Consider the following 12,551-nt stretch of genomic DNA (forward strand, 5'->3'; position numbering starts at 1 on the left):
CCACCGCTGCTCCACAACTATAGCCCCAAGCTGGAGCCCTTTGAACTTTCAAATTCTGCCAAACCTTCTGTGCTAGTAGAGACAGTTTTTCCAACTTTGTCTGAGATGGCTAGTTTCCTATTGCCTGAAGAACTATAAGGGATTCTCATGAGGTAGCTGCATTTTAAGAGACTACTAAGCATCCTCAGGACCTGCTCTCAGTGCCTTATTGTTTGTAGACCTATAACCAGACTCCCTGTAGTCCACCTGTCACAGTCAGAGCTAATGAGGTCAGGTGATCAATGGAAGTTAGGTTCTGATTTATTTCACATTGGGATCAGGGAGTTATCCTACCTATCTTGTGGGTTATTTTACCATTTCCAGAATGTATAGTTGGAATAGATGTACCCAACAACTGACAGAGTTTATGGGTTTATTGACCCATTGAGTAAAAGCTATTACGGTAGAAAAATCCAAGTGGTACGTACTAGAATCACATTTACTTGTAAATACAGTAAATAAAATGTATACTGCATCCCTGGAGGGAGTACAGCAATTAGTGCCACCCTCAAAGACTTGAAAGATGTAAGTGCGGCGAGTGGATCACATCTCCACTCACCTTACCTAATTTGGTCTTTGTAGAAGACAAATAGATCTTGGATAATGACAGTTGGTTATCATAAATGTCAGCAAATAATGATTTCTGCTGGAGCTTCTATTTCATATCTTTTTGTAGTTAGAGCAAATCACAACTAAGATCCCTACATAAAATTGTTCTCTGTGGTATCTGACACCTAGTTGGGGGCAGATATATTATGCTGGACAATTTTTATCATGGAAGGTGTGGAATGGATAGTGTGTATATGGATTTTCCTTCCCAGTATGTAAAGCTTTTGCCAAGACCACCATCTAGGCACTTACAGAATGACTTATTCAGTCTCATGATATTTCATGCATAGCATCACTTCTGAAAAAGGAAGTTGTTTTGCTTTGGTTTTGCAGTACTAGTGATTGAACTCAGGGGCGCTCATGTACCACCATGCCTGGCTTTGTTTTTCTTTCATTTTCTTGAGACTCCAGAAAAACTGGAGTAAACTTTTACTTCTATGGTCAATTGAATTTTAACAGGGATGTCAAGACCATTTAATGGGAGAAAGAATAGTATCTGCAACAAATGGTCCTGGAACAACTGGATGTAAACATGCAAAAGGAGTGAATTTTGTACATGCTTATAATCCCAGAGACCCTGGAGGCTGAGGCAGAAGGATTGCAAGTTTGAGGCCAGCCTCAGTCACTTAGTGAAACCCTGTCTTAAAATAAGAATTAAAAGGACCGGGGTTGAAGCTCAGGGTTAGAATACCTCTTAGTTCTATCCCCAGTTCCAGAAAAAAAAAAAAAAAAAAAAAAAAAAAAAAGACTGTGATGCTTTCCTAATATCTTACACAAAATTAACTAAAAATAAATTAAAAACTTAGATGTAAGAGCTAAAACCAGAAGATTTCAAACTCTCTTTTCTCTTTTTGCAGTGCTGCGGATGCAACCCAGGGACTTGTACATGTAAGGCAAGCATTCTACCACTGAGCTACATCCCCAGCCCCTAAAACTAGAAATCATTTAAAGAAGAAAACATAGATAAAATAAGTTGGTCTCTATGACCTAGGTTAGGGAAAAGACTTATTAGATATGGTACCAAAAGCACAATACAAAATATATTTCATCAAAATTTAGAAACTCCCTCTTCTAAGGACACTATCAAAAAGTGAAAAGATAACCCATAGTGTTTCAGATGACTGTAGATGCCATGACAAAACACCACAGCTTGAATGGTGTGAAAAAAAAAATATTAAGTTTCTCACATTTCTGGAGAAAGTCCAAGATTCTAGGAGGTTTGGTTTCTTCTAAGGCCTCTCTCCTTGGCTTGCAGATGGCCATCTCTTTGGCTTTTGACCTGGGTTTTCCTTTGCCAGCACCTCACTGGTATTTCTTTGTGTGTCCTAATCTGATAGTCATTAGACTGGATTAGGGCCTACCCTATAGTGGCCTCTTTTTAACTTAATTACCAGCATCATCTGTTGAGGTCCACTCTATCCCCATTGAATAGTATGGCACTTTTTTTTTTTTTTTTTTTTTTCAAGGGCTGGGTATTCAACCCAGGGCCTCACTCATACTAGGTAAGCATGCTACCACTGAGCTACATCCCCAGTCCTAACTGGACCTCTTGTCAATACCAATTGAGAATACATCTATTTCTGAACTTTTAATTCTATTCCACTGGTCCATTTGTCCCTCCTGCCAATATCACACTGTATTGGTTACAGTAGCTTTGTAATAATTTTTAAAAATTATTTATTTAAGGGGCAAAGGGTCTAGCTCAGTGGAAAAATGCATGTATGAGGTTCTGGGTTTGATCCCTAGCATTATACACAAATATATACACAAAGAGCTAACCGCATTTAAAGATAAATATATAGATTATTTATTTAACTGCTGCATATAAAAATTATACATATTAATGTTGTTCCATGTAATGTTTTGATCCCATGTACACATAATGTTCAAATTAAGTTCAATGTATTTATCTATTCAAACATTTATCTTTTTTTTTTTTTTTTTTAAGTACTGGAGATTGAACTCAGGGGCACTTTACCACTGAGATATATCCTCAGACCTTTTTATTTTTTATTTTGAGGATCTTGCTAGGTTGCTAAGAGTCTCACTAAATTGGTGAACTTGCAATCTTCCTGCTTCAGCCTCCAGAGCTGCTGGAATTACTAGCATGTATACTCAACTTGAGAGAAGCCATTCTTACTGGCTTGCAGTGATATCATATTGTGGATTTGATTTGCATTTCCCTGATGATTAGTAATATTGAACATTATTTCATGTACTTCATATACCTTCTCTTTAGAAGTATCTACTTAGGTCTATTTCCCATTAATAGACCATTTTAAAAAGCAAGTTTTTTGGGGGGGTGTCTTTTGTTGTTAGGTTTTTGTAGTTCCTTACATAGTCAGGGTATCCATCTTTTGAGCTTTATAGATTATAGATTTTCTGCTATTCTATAGGTTGTTTCTTTATTTTTATTTTATTATTTCTTTTGCTATGTAGGAACTTTTAAGCTTAATATAATTCAAGTTGTCTAGTTTTACTTTTGTGATCTTGTCCAAAATATCCTTGCTCATTCCAATGAAGTCTTTGTATAGAAATGAGGCACAGTGATCTGGGTGCATCAGCACACTGGTAATCCTAGCTACTTGGGAGGCTCAGGCAGGAGGGTCACAAGTTTAAGGCTAGCCTGGGCTATATAGTGAGACCCTGTCTTAAAAGGAAGAAAAAGAAATGAAATGCAGCAATAAGACTATGTTCCTAGAATTCACAAGTTTTACCTTGTCCCCTCATACAAAAGACACTGGTCTGATAAAATAGTAGAATGGTCTTTTGAAGATTCATGTATGGCACTAGGCGGCATATGGCATATGGTATCCTTGTGAGGCTGAGGCAGTGTCCTCCACAACTCAGTATATACTCTAAATCTGACAATGATATAGATCATACACTTTATTCTATAGCCTGGATTCATGGGTCTGGGGATTAAGGGGTGAAAATAAGGGTGACCTCATTCATTATTATCCCCAGTGATCCACTAGTAAACTTCCTGCTTCCTATTCCTGAGACTTTGGGTTCTGTTAGTGTAGAAGTCTGCGTTCCAAAGGGAGAGATGCTTCCTCCAGAGGACACAATAATGATTCCATTAGGCTGGAAGCTGAGACTACCACCTGATCATTTTCAGTACTGCATGCCTATGAGTCAACCGGGGGTTACTGTACTTGCTGGAATGATTGATCTTGACTACAAGGGGGGCATTGGGTTGCTACTACACAAAGGGGTTAAGAAAATGTATGTCTGAAGTGTAGAGGATCCCTGGAATGTTGTTAGTGCTCTCATGTCCTGTGATTAAAGTCTAGGTTGAGACTAGGACGGCACAATTCTGACAGGACTGCTAATGACCCAGACCCTTCAGAAAGGAAGGTTTGGGTCACCCTTCCAGTCAAGGAACTATGACCAGATAAGTGCTTGCTGGAGACAAAGGGACTATGACATGGTCAGCAGTTTTGTCTGCTGTAACAGGTGACCATTCATAAAAGTGAAGACTATGGTAGTCATCAGTATTAAACTGAGAAAACTGCTCTGGACCTATTAGTGATTACATGAACCTATGAATGTTTTATAGAATTTAACTACTTCTGAGATTTATTCTTCTTAAAATATTTTTTGTTTTAATTAGTTATATATGACAAAAGAATGCACTTTGATACATCATTATAAAACGGAGTATACTTTCTCATTCTTCTGGTTGTACATGATGTATAATCCCACCGGTTGTATAGTTACATATGCACATATGATAATAATGTCTGATTCTTTCTACCATCCTTCTATCCCCATAAACCCTCCCATCCCTTAAATCCCCTCTACCTAATCTAAAGTAACTCTATTCTTCCCTAGCCCCTCCCTCATTGTGAATTAGCATTCAAATAACAGAGAAAACATTTGGCTTTTGGTTTTTTTGGGATTGGTTTATTTCACTTAGAGCATTAATCTCCAGGATATATAAAGAACTCAAAAAACTTAACACAAAAAAAACAAATAACCCAATCAATAAATGGGCTAAGGAACTGAACAGACACTTAACAGAAGAAGAAAAACAATAAATAGATCAACAAATATAAGAAAAATGTTCAACATCCTTAGCAATTAGAGAAATGCAAATTAAAACTACTCTAAGATTTCATCTTACCCCAGTCAGAATGGCAATTATGGATGAAATTGGAGAATATTATGCTAAGTGAGATAAGCCAATCTCAAAAAACCAAAGGATGAATGATCTCGCTGATAAATGGATGACAACACATAATGGGGGGTTGGAGGGGTTAGTGTTAGGGTTAGAGTTAGGGTTAGGGAGGGGGGCAAGAATGGAGGAGGGAAGAAATGTATAGAGGGAAAAGAGGGGTGGGAGGGGTGGGAGGAAGGGAAAAAATAACAGAATGAATCAAACAACATTACCCTATGTAAATTTATGATTACACAAATGGTACGCCTTTACTCCGTGTACAAACAGAGAAACAACATGTATTCCATTTGTTTACATAAAAAAAAGGAGCAAAAAAAAAAAATGAATACAAACAACAATGAATGTTGGCAAGGATCTGAGGTTTATTCTTGAATTTCCATTTCCAAAAGGAAAAATGCTTTACATTTTTTTATTAGTGCATCTAAATTATACATAATAGGGGGGTTCATTTGGACATAGTTGTAAATGCATATAACATAGTTTGCTCCATTTCAATTCCTAGTACTTCCTCTTTTCCTCCCTTTCTCGTTCTTCCTGATCCCCTTCCTCTAAGGAATAACGTTTTAAAATCTACTCTTATCACCTTTAAGCACATTACATAAAATTAAAATAAACCAATTAAATGTTGTCTACTAGAGGTTTGTTTGTTTTCGTACTGGGGATTGAAGACAGGGGTGCTTTACCACTGAGTTATACCTTCTAAACCCAGCCCTTTTTATTCTAAAATTTGAGACAGTATCTCACTAAGTTGCTTATGGCCTCACTAAATTGCTGAAGCTGGCCTTGAACTTGGCAATCATCCTGCCTCAGACATCTGAGTCGCTGGGATTACAGGTGTGGGCCACTGTACCTGGATAAAATTTTGGATTTAATATTGTATATACATTCAAAATTAGCACACTGAAGTATAGCTGAGGCACTAATGGCTTCATATTAGTTATCATAGCCCTTTGTAAATGTCTTTAATGTAGTACTCATTACCTTATATTACAGTTCACTAATATAGTTCTCAGGCTAGACTACAAACCCCTCTTTCCCTTTTTTTCTTTATCCAGTGCTCAGCTAATGTCCAGATTTTTAGAAATATTTTATCTTGGAAAAAAGTAAGCTTTTTTCAGTGTATATGGTTGTGTAAGTATAAATGAATGCATGAATATAAATGGGTGATTACTAAATTAGTGATTTTAGCGGGGCATAGTGGTGCACACCTGTAATCCCAGATATCCAGAAGGCTGAGGCAGGAGGATCACAAGCTCTAATCAGCTTAGGCAACTTAATGAGATCCTGTCTCAAAATAAAAAAAAACTTAAAAAGAAAAGTGGAGGATGTAGCTTAGTGATAGAGTGCTTGCCTAGCATACATTAAGGAGTGTATGCTACAATCTCCAGCACTGCAGTAAAAAGAAAAATGATGACTGTAGGTAAACATCCTTATGGTCATTTAACAATGCCATTAACAAAAATAATTTAGAATCAGAATAGAGACTTTGAAAACTGACTTTGCAGCTTATTAGTTATTGAGCTTTAGGTGCATGATTTAGCCTCTCACAGTCTCAATGACCTTTTTTGCAAAATGAGATAACTTTTCATAGTTTTATTATGAGGATTGAGACAACTGACACAGTGCTTGACTTAGAATAGGAGCTCAATAAAAGATTTATTATATACTATGTATGTCCAGGAGTAATTAAACAAGCCTTTGAGTTAATTATTACAATTTCTGTATTGCTTATTATAATTATTAAGAAAACAGAAAGCAATGTATGACACTCTGGCTCAGAGTTGGATTTTTATTATTTATTTATTTACTTAACAGTTTTGGAAATGGAACCCAGGGACCCTCTGTCTACCATTGAGCTCCATCCCCAGCCCTTTTCATTTTTTATTTGGAGACAGGGTCTTGCTAAACTGCCCCGCTGGCCTCAAATTTGTAATCTTCCTGTCCTGGTCTCACAAATTGCTGGGATTACAGACTTGTGACACTGTGCCCAGCCCATAACTGGTTTTATAAAAACAAAAACAAAATGAAAAACTTCAAATGTGCTTATAGACGGTTAAGCAAGGTCCTCAAAATTTGACACTTGAGAAGTCCTCACCTATAAAATGACTAGCTCAAAACCTAGCCAATAGCTGGGTATGGTGGCACATGCCTGTAATTCCAGCAACTTGGGATGCAGAGGCAGGAGTATCACAAGTTTAGGTCAGCCTCAGCAATTTAGCAAGGCCCTAAGCAACTTAGTGAGACCCTGTCTCAAAATAAAAAAATAAAAAGGGCTGCAGATGTAGCTTAGTGATAAAGCACTCAATCGCCATTACCCCCCTACAAAAAGGGGGAAAAAAAAAGACAAAAGAATCAAATATGCACATGAGTTTAGAAAACTATAAAGTGTTAAAAAATGCCTGTTAGTTTTATATTTATACTTTGAGTGCTTCAACTGCAATTGAATGTAAAAGTATTGGGCTTGGGGTACAGCTCACTTGGTATGTGTGAAGCCCTGGATTTGATGCCCAACCCTGCACCCCCTCCAATTAAAATCACTGTACTATTATGCAGTTTTACCATATAATTATATATGTATTTTTTTAAGTTGTCAATGGTTCTTTATTTTATTCATTTATATGCCAGGCTGAGACTCTAACCCAGTGCCTCCACACACACTAAACAAGTGCTCTACCACTGAACTATAACCGTAGCCCAGTTTTACCTTCTTGTACATTTTCTTTTATTTTGTGCATTGCTGGGGATTGAACCCAAGGCTTTGACTTATTGGATGAGCATTCTACCACTGAGCTATGCCCATAGTCCATCCTTGCACATTTTCTAAAGAAAAATCACAGTCATTTATTTCTTAAATTTATATGAGACCTGATGACCTAATGTTAGACATTCATAAAACTGATCCTGGGGAACATAGATATTCCAACTGCCAAAAGTTTTAAAGGCAAAGTGTTAACTATCCCTCTATACTGATTAGCATATTTTTGCTCATTGAAAATCTACTGTTGGCTCAAGTAGATAGAAACTTTCAAATAATCAGTGACATGCTTGATCAGGAACCTAATCACCACTAATTTTTCCCATGACCTTTCCCTCAGAGTTCAGCATGACATCCCTTTGCATGAACAAGCTAAGATGGCCCTGGGCAGATTAGGGACATTGACTTTATGTGTTTATGTGAAGTAGGGTCATGAGTTTTTTGTTATTTTTCTGATGTCGCTTCACAGTTAACAGTTCCTAAACTTAGCTGCATATCATAATCTTCCAGGAATCCAACCCAGCCCAACAGAGACAAAATAATATAAGAAGGAACCCCTCCACCCAGCAGAATGGTACACACCTGTAATCCCAGCTACTAGGGAGACTGAGACAGGAGGATCAAAGTTGAGGCCAGGCTTGGCAACTTATCAAGACCCTGTCTCACAATTAAAAAAAAAAAAAAAAAAAAAAAAAAAAAAAAAAAAAGGGACTAGGGTATAGCTCAGTGGTAGAGAGCCCCTGGGTTCAATCACTAGTACCAGAAAAAGAAAAAAAAAAATCAAGGAGGAATCCTCAGCAACAATATTTGAACAAATTTCAGGTTCTTCTAATGCAGCCAATTAAGTCCTCTGTTTGTGGCCACTGGGAACCTCTGGTTCACCTTGCCTTAGTATTATTTCCCTCTTCACTTTTAGTGTTCTTTCTTTTGCTAGTGGTTCTGTACTTCCCAGGGTCCCCAATGTCAGGATGAAGTCTATCTGATATGTCATTGACACCCTAATGTGACTTAGTTTAATGTGCTATTTCTTCAGAAATGCTAATGGTGGGATTCGAGACTGTATGATAGACTGGGATGGGGTGGTTGGGAGAGGAAAAGGTTTGTTTCCTGGCCCCATAAATGACTATTTAGGGAATAGCTTCCTTTTACCTATCCATAAAGTCAGCCATACATATAAATTATGCCTCACTCTAGAGAGATAAATTTCAGGAGGATGGTGCAAAAGAAGCCAATGGAAAATCTAGATAGGACCTGAAGCCTTTATTTGCTAGTATCTATTGAACAAAACTTCACCATTTTATTTTCTTCTTTTAATTATAGAAAATGTAAGAGAGTTCTCTTAGGGAACAGAAGATTACTTTCACTGGAATTATTCAACATACTCAGGCTCTCCATTTGGCAGGGAGATTGTAAAGGGGATTACACTGGATTAGAATTTTTCAATAATCTTTAATATTTTTTTCTATTCCCTCGACATAGCTATAATTATTCTTCTTGGTCAGGTATTTCCCCAGTTTATGACAAGTAGGATTAAATTATTTACTTTTGACATGTGTTTGTTAGAAGCTTTTAGTTTGATCTTTACCTGGGAACCCTTGTCCAGGTTGCCATACTTAGAAAGGGCCCTTTCAGGATGGAAACGTTTCCACAGATAGTTTGGACAGTTCTTGAAATCACTCTACTGGTCCAGGTCCTGCTCTTTTCTTCTTGGAATAACTTCATCAGTTCTCTAACTACCTCTGGTCTCTTGTCCTTTTTTTGTGTGTGTAACACTGTGGGTTGACCACAAGGTATAGTGCACACTAGGTAAGCGCTCTACAGTTGATCTATCTCCCTAACCCTAGTCTCTTGTCTTTCTGCAATCCCTCTCTCAAACTATTGCCAGAATGGAATTTCTAAATGTCAATCTGCTTACATACCCCATTGTAGTGGGCAGCCCATCTTTACCCAGAAAAAGTTCAAATGTGTTAAAATGCATGCATAAGTACAAGCAATGAATAAGAAGTCATACTCCATTTATGTATGATGTGTTAAAATGCATCTACTGTCATGTATAGCTAATTAGAATAAAAAATATTTTTAAAAATGCATGCATAAGGTTTTTTAATGATCTGATACCCATTACACTTTAAAAAATTCTCATTATGACAGTGTTCCTGCTACAAATCATTTGTAATTCCTTGAATTTTCCAGGTTTTCTTAAGCTTCTGGAGTTTTGCAAAAACTGTTCCTTCTGCCTGGGATAGGAGTACTTCTTTCATTTTTTTCCCCTAATCTTTTTGATTTATGATCCAGCTTTGAAGTCAACTTTTTGTCATCTTTCATTCCATAAAAATGTGCAGTGTTCCTCTTTTGAAGTCTGATGATATCCTGATAAACCTTCATTATAACAGTAATTGCAATGTACTGCAACTGATTTTCATATGTTTTCCATACTAGACTGTAAGAACCTTAAAAGTAAGGACAGATATCATTTATAAATTTGTTTAACACACAGAAAATGCACATAAAAATATCTCTGGAGTTAATGACCTTTAGAATAGATGAATACTAACTTGATTACATTCTAATTCGTAGTCAGCTAACAGTCAACAACAGAATGTAATGAATGGAAAAAAACCAAAACCTGTGCAGGGAATATCCCAAGGGGCCAGATCACATGAGGGAGGACCTAGTTTTGAAATACAGTTCTGCTGGGCATGATGGTGCATGCCTGTAATCTAGTTACTTGGGAAGTTGAGGCAGAAGGATTGAGAGTTCTAACCAGCATGGGCAACATCATCTGGGAAAGACCCAGAACCTATGGTGATATCCATGAAGTGTACGGAATGGAATGGAATGAAAGCATAGTGGGTGATAATAATGGGGAATGCAATTATTTTCTTTAAGTTTTTTGGAAATAGTTCTTGTGATAGCTTAAATCCCCCAACTATGCCATGCTGCCTATTTATTTAATTTTTTTTTTTATTTTTTCCATACTGCATTTTGATTCATTGTACTCAAATGGGATACAACTTTTCCCTTCTATGGTGTTACATGAGGTAGATTCACACCATCCATGTAATCATACATGTACATAGGGTAATACTGTCTCAGTCTACTATCTTTTCTTCCCCCACCTCCTCCTGCCCCATTTTCCTCTACACCATCCAAAGTTCCTTCATCCCCTCCCCACCCCCATTATGTATCATCATTCACTTATCAGAGAAAACATTTGGCCTTTGGTTTTTTGGGCTTGGCCTATTTCACTTAGCATGATATTCTTTCGTTTTGTTCCCATGGTTCTGGGATTGAACCTTGGCTCACTCTACCACTGAGCCACATCTCCCACCCTTTTTATTTTATATTTTTGTGGTGTCAGGGATTGAACGCAGGGCCTCATGAATACCAGGCAAGTACTCATCACTGAGCCAGCTCCTTCTCTTGTATTATTTTCAGACAGGAACTGCTTAATTACTTGGGTTGGCCTTGAATTTTCAATCTTCCTGACTCAACTTCCCAACAGCTGGGATTTCAGGCATGAGCCACCAATCATGGCTCCATTCTCTTACTTGGAGAAGGAAGAATAGGAGGGGAAGACAAAGAAGGGAACTTAAAAAGCAGGTCTCATGAATTAGAATTGACCTTTTCCTCACTGAAAATCTTGAAGATTAATTTGTGATTATAATAGTAGGTAGAAGGGCTGAATGTGTAATTCAGTGATAGAGTACTTGCCTAGCATACTGAAGGATCTGGGTTTGATCCTCAGCACTCTCCCCATGTAGAATAATTAGTTAATGTGGTGCATGTTAATTATAACCAGTTATCATAATGGAATTATATATCAGTTGAATCAATTCCAAAGCTATCCTATAAATGATAATGGATTGTTCTTAGTTAAATGAACTCAATGTAAATTAGATGTCATTTTTGTACTTTAGCAGCCTCTAAGAAGTGTTTGTTATAAATGGAGCCTACAAATAAAATTAAAAACATATATGCAGATTAAAATTATAGATTTTGATATTCACTAGAATACTCTTATCCAATGTCTAATTTGCCACTGGCTTTTTTTTTTTTTTCTTTTTATTGCTTTTTGGCTAAATAGAGGGATTAGTTACAATCCAGCATTCCTTTGATGTCTTTCATACCAGCAGGATATATTCCTGCCCTAGACCCTGCGATATGCTTAAAAGGCCTTTTAGAGCTTAAGTTAAACTTGATTTTCTTTCTTTTCCATAGAATCTGCTTCCAAGGAACTTATTTTCCTTGGGGAGGAAACTGCCATATATCTTTTTAGGATCAAAACAGATCATAAAAATTAAGTATTAAGGTGAAATTAGGGGAAAGAAACAGATATAAATGCAGCAATTACCATTTACCCCTTTAAACAATAGCTAAGAAAATAATAATAATCAACACTTACTAAGTTCTTTTTATGTGGCAGGTATTGCCAGATATCTCACAACCCTATGTGGTAGTTAATATTATCTCCATTTTTATAATTTAGGGAAATAAAGTTCAGAGATAAATAATGTGGACAAAGATCACACAGCTTGTCATGACACAGCCAGGACTTTATGAAGTCTTTTATTGTATTTATATGTTTCTTCTCTCCAATTCCATTTCAATATTCATTTGTTTATAATCTATCTTGGCTCTAAAGGGAATTTAGGAAGTTTCTTAAAAAAAAAAAAAAAAAAAAAAAAAAAAAAAAAGAGTACCAAGCTTACAGTCCAACTTTAACTTAGCTATGTTATTAAAACGGAGAGGGAATCAGAGTCTTCAAAATATTTTCACGGATTTACCTTTTCATGTCTTTTTTTTTTTTTTTTCTTTCTTATGACACAGGACTTCTTATGTCTAATTTTCTTCCTTTCCCTTTTCCTTTCAATTTAGGAACCCACTAGCATCAGAATATCCTTCCAGAGCAGGTGGAAAACTTGTCAAAATTCCAAGTTACAGCAGAATTATCAAAATTAAAAG

The sequence above is a fragment of the Sciurus vulgaris genome, assembly GCF_902686455.1.
Source record: "Sciurus vulgaris genome assembly, chromosome: 9".
Lineage (NCBI taxonomy): Eukaryota > Metazoa > Chordata > Mammalia > Rodentia > Sciuridae > Sciurus > Sciurus vulgaris.